This window comes from Pinus tabuliformis, chromosome 8 (assembly GCF_031772625.1).
Source record: "Pinus tabuliformis cultivar Carrire ecotype Pingquan chromosome 8, CPIR1, whole genome shotgun sequence".
Lineage (NCBI taxonomy): Eukaryota > Viridiplantae > Streptophyta > Pinopsida > Pinales > Pinaceae > Pinus > Pinus tabuliformis.
In genome coordinates, this window is record NC_142294.1 from 262,561,355 (window position 1) to 262,567,284 (window position 5,930).

Genomic DNA, 5,930 nt, shown 5'->3' on the forward strand with positions numbered 1-5,930 from the left:
TCTCAAGCTCGTGCTACCTCAGGGTGAGCAATGGAATGCTTCAGGTAAAATATTTCAACCATTTAATTTCTTAGAAGTTTTACAATTATTTTGTGTTTTTTGATGTTTCTCGAGACTAAACTATTGATGCTTTCATGGAGATGTGGGATCAGTTTGACTATTAGGTGCTTCATATCTCCATCATGTAGAGAGACAACCACATGAGGAGGCAGTGGAACTAGTACAAGTTGATGCAGTAGGATAAGATGCACTACGAGATCTTGAGGTAGCTGAGATCCTATCAGAGATGGAGTGCCACATGGAGGGGTTGACACATGGTATTGATGAAACCGAGGCTAACTATATTCTGATGTGACTTCAACGACACACTATTAGAGTGCCTAGCCATATTGGTCGATTACTGTGCAAGATAGCTTGTGTAGTGTCATTTTAACATGAGCAGCATTGATTTGTCTACTTAGATCTTTGCATGTAGTTTTTTATATGGGTGATGCATCCATATCTTGCTTGGGGCACAAATTTTGTAAAGCCAAACTTTATATATATATATATATATATATATATATATATATATATATATGTATATATATTGTTGGGTCCCTATAATAGTAGTGATTACCCCATCACTATTGTAGTTATACCCCTTATTTATATTGTTGTGCCCCCATTGCCCACATATTGTTATTAATGTGCCCATAGAATCCCTCTATTGTTATTTTTGTGGCTTTATATTATTATTATTAGGTCGGCTGGATTATATTGTGACTCCTTAGACTCCTATATATAGAAAGGAGGTTTTGTCATTTGAATCATCCAAGAATTTTTCATTTATGTAATGTAAAGGAGGTTTCCCCCTTGAAGAGGCTGAATTCTAAGGCGTTGATCTATCTTTTCTATCTTTTCTTGAGCTGGTTTCATAACATTTGGTATCAGAGCTTTGGATTCTAGGGTTTCGCTGCTCCAAACAGGTCATCGTGGCATGTTCGCTATAACTTTTTTTCTGTGATGTTTCAGAAGTCGTAAAAAAAACCCATTTGAGAAGAAATCATTCTAAACCTGGGGTCCGCATTTCAGAGATTTTCGCTTGATATGTTCGGAGATATGATCTGAGGAAGTTGGTCTTTGTGCAGACTCCTGAATTACACTCAAAACAGGTGACCTGGGGAAAATCATCATAACTTTCTTTCTGAGCATTGGATTGAAATTTCATAAGAAGTAATAGAAAGAGGACAGACTGTAGTTTTCTTTTATATATTTTTTAGAGTCAAAGGTTGAAACAGTGACACGTGGCACTTCATACAAATTCGCTCTACTGAACTAGTCTATAATCAGGTCACTGCGGGAAATTGTGCATAACTCTTTCTTGGAGAATCCAATTTGGATCAGACTAGTGGCATTGGAAAGAGGACATAGAAGGCTACTACAGGTCACAATTTCAGAACTGTATGATTCGAAATTACAGAGATACATCAGATTCAATATCAGGCTTCTACAAAGTAAAAAAAGGTGTGTAGTTTTTATTTTTTATTTTTTTGCATAAGATTGGTTTGAAGGAATTCAAAGGGCATAGTAAAGCATTATTATCGGTAACTGATGCCCCGAGGAAAGAAAATGCAAACACCTAGTAAGGAACCTGAAAGCTCTAGCATGACTCATGAAGAAGAGGAAGAAATGCTACATGATATATCAAAATTACAAGAACAAGTGCAACAAATGTCACGCTCACAAAAGCTAACAGATGCTAAGATAAATGGCGTGGAATATAAGATAAAGGGCATGGAAGCTAAGATGGATGATCTGAAGGCAGATTTGAGGACAGATTTGAAGACAGACATGGCAGATTTGAAGACAGATTTGACAAATTTTCTACAAGAAATACTTACTAATGGTGAAAAGGTTGTAAAGGAAACTCATGATGTGAACAAAAAAAATGTTAATCATGATTCCATAGACTCTAATGTTGGATCGAAGACCCACCATATTCCAAAAATCGATATGAGGAAGTTTGATGGCAAGGATCCTGCCACATGGATATTACAGATGGAGCAGTTCTTCGATCTCAATAATGTGCAAAACACACAAAAGGTACGTATGGCAACTTTATATTTGGAACCAAATCAGTTTGTATGGTATCAATGGCTTTGCTCTCGTAAACAATTTATCACTTGGGCAATTTTTACGGAAGAATTGATAGCACATTATGAGGATACAAAAAGCAACACTTTTTTTAGCCAATTGATAAGTCTCAAACAAAAGGGTTCAATAATGGAGCACATTGAGGAGTTCCAAAAATTGAACATAAGGGTAAAAGATATTCCAGAGGAGCATAGGATTGATGTTCATAGGGTCTTTAAAGGATAATATCCAACATGATGTTCAACTTTGGGAACCTGATTCATTAGAGAAGGCATTCAGGTTAGCAAGAAAAATGGAAAGCAAAATTATGGCAACCAGGAAGCATACCACTCACAACTATAAAGACGGAAGTGCAGTTGCCCCTAGTCTTCCACAACCTATAAGGTTGACACCACAAAAATTGGAAGAAAAAAGAGCAAAAGGGCTTTGTTACAGTTGTGATAGCAAATACACTAAAGGTCATAAGTGTGCTGAGAAGAAATTATTCTACATAGATTGTGAAGAGGAAGAAGAAAAGGAGCAAGAAAGGTCAAAAGAAGAGGATATGCTCCAGGAACAAAGCCTAGATGAAGAACAAATAAATCCGACCATATCTTGTAATGCATTGGTAGGAATTACCACTCCTCAAACCATCAAGATAGAAGGACAAATCAAGAAGAAAAAGGTAATAGTGTTGATTGATTCAGGAAGCACCCACAATTTTATTCATTGTAGGGTAGCAAAAGAATTGAATTGCTTCCTATATCCAGCACCAGAGTGTCAAGTGATGATTGCAAATGGAGGAACAATAAATTTCTCTGGAAAGTGCCATAATATCAAGCTATCCATGGGAGAATATGTATTGACTAGCCCAATGCTTTCCATTCCAATGGGAGGTGCTGATGTTGTACTAGGAGTCCAATGGCTACAATCCTTGGGTACAATAGCTTTTAATTTTCAAGAACTTTTCATCAAATTTTCTACAGAAGGAAAGGAAGTTGAATTAAGGGGTATTGCAGGGAAACCAGGAAAGATAATCAGCTCTAATGGTATGACAAAGCTTCTAAAAAAGGAGCAAAGGGGTGTAATTGCACAATTATGTTCGCTAGATGTTTCCACAATAGAATCATCTATTTCTCCAGATCTCCAAAAAGTCCTGGACAATCATTCCAAGGTATTTGAGACTCCCAAAGGTCTCCCACCTATGCGTGATCATGATCATGCTATTCATCTGATTCCAGGAAGTGTTCCTCCAAACATCAGGCCGTACAGATATCCCTATGTCCAAAAAAGTGAAATTGAACGTATGGTTGCAGAAATGCTAGAGGCTGGTATAATTCAACCGAGTCAAAGTTCTTTCTCTGCTCCAGTAGTATTGGTGCACAAGAAGGATGGATCATGGCGCATGTGTCCGGATTATAGGGAGCTCAACAAGCTCACTATTAAAGATAAGTTCCCCATTCCTGTCATTGATGAATTACTGGATGAATTGCATGGATCAATTTACTTCACCAAGTTGGATCTTCGTTCAGGATATCATCAAATCAGAATGAAGATTGAAGACATTCTGAAAATGGCATTTAGAACTCATGAGGGTCATTATGAATTTTTGGTCATGCCTTTTGGCCTTACCAATGCACCTTCAACATTTCAAGGTTTGATGAATTCAATTTTCAAACCATTCCTTAGAAAATTTGTGTTAGTATTTTTTGATGATATACTAATCTACAGCAAGTCTTGGAAGGATCATGTTGAACATGTTGACAAGGTGCTACAACTATTGGAGGAGAAACAATTATATGCAAAAGATCCAAATGTTTCTTTGGAGTCCAGGAGGTGGAATATTTGGGTCATATTGTATCTCATGAAGGAGTTAAGGTAGACCCTAGCAAAATTAAAGCCATTAAGGAATGGAAAATCCCCACATCCATAAAGCATCTGCGAGGATTTCTTGGGTTGACAGGGTATTATCGCAAGTTTGTTAAGAATTATGGGAGAATAGCAGCACCTCTAACAACATTATTGAAGAAAGATGCATTTTCATGGACTCCGGAAGCAACAAAGGCCTTTGAACATCTTAAAGAGGCAATGTGCCAAGCACCGGTCTTAGCTACACGGACTTCACAAAAACCTTTATTGTGGAATGTGATGCTTCAGGAAATGGAATTGGTGTTGTTCTAATGCAAGATGAAAGACCCATTGCTTTTGAAAGTCGTCCAATCAAGGGAAAGTTTTTAAGCAAAGCTATTTATGAGAAGGAAATGTTGGCAATACTCCATGCACTTAAGAAATGGCGACCCTACCTAATGGGAAGACACTTCAAGGTAAAAACGGATCATGATAGCCTTAAATACTTTTTAGAACAAAGATTATCCTCTGAAGAGCAACAAAAGTGGGTCACAAAGATGTTGGGTTATGACTTTGAAATCATCTACAAAAAAGGGAAGCAAAATGTGGTGGCAGATGCACTCTCAAGAAAGGATGAGGATGTGGAAGCATTGTTGTGCGCCATTTCTATTATCCAACCAGATTGGATATAAATGAAGCAAGGGAGGAATGGAAGAATGACGAAGAAGTGTGGGCACTTATTCGAAAGCTACAACAAGATTCCAGTACGTCTGATACATTTAGCTGGAAAAATGATTCGTTATGGTACAAAGATCGCTTATACCTCTGTAAGAATTCCCAGCTAAAACAAAAGATTCTTATGGAATTGCACACTTCTCCCTTAGGAGGGCACTCAGGATTTTTAAAAACTTACCACAGGGTTAAGAAGGAATTTTTTTGGGATGGCCTTAAATCAGATATTCAAAAGTTTGTGGCAGAATGTTTGTTTTGCCAACAAAATAAAGTTGAAACAATTAAGACACCGGGTCTATTACAACCTTTATCCATTCCAAGCCAACGTTGGGAGGAGGTTTCAATGGATTTTATCACAGGTTTACCCAAGTCTGAGGGAAAGAGTGTCATCATGGTGGTAGTTGACAGACTTACCAAGTATGCACACTTTTGTGCATTATCACATCCATTTAAAGCCAGTACAGTTTCTACTGCATTTATGGAAACAATTCAAAAGCTACATGGAAACCCAAAGATTATTGTAAGTGACAGAGATCCCATTTTCACTGGAAATTTTTGGACAGAATTATTTTCTTGTCTTGGTACTCAGTTAGCTCATAGCTCATCTTATCATCCTCAATCTGATGGGCAAACTGAGATAGTAAACAAATGTTTGGAAGGATATCTTTGTTGCTTTGTATCTGATAAACAGACATAATGGGTCAAATGGTTGCCTCTGGCTGAATGGTGGTATAACACTTCCTTTCATACAACAACAAAAATGACCCCATTTATGGCACTTTATGGGTATCAACCACCATCCATCACATCATATTTAAGAGAAAATTCTAAGGTTCAGGCAGTGGAACATCACATCGAACATCAACAACAAGTCCTCCAACTCTTAAAGGATAACCTCATGTTGGCACAGAATAGAATGAAACAACAGGCAGATCAACATCGCAGTGAAAGAAGTTTTGATGTAGGTGATGTTGGCATTATGGTTCAAGTGTTGTCCTTGATGGCAACTCACTCAGTGGATGGTACAGGTGCTCAAAGGTTAGTACAGGTGATGGCAACTCAATCAGAAGACAGATCTCAGTACAGCATGGCAAGAAAGCTCATACACGCTCTTTCGTTAAGCCCAAGTCGCGTGTACACGCAAGTTAGATTCAGAAAAAGCGCGTGTATGTGGAAAGGTTCCTTTGGTTCATGGTGGTTAGACCTTGGAAGTTGTGCCTATGATTTCGGACCAT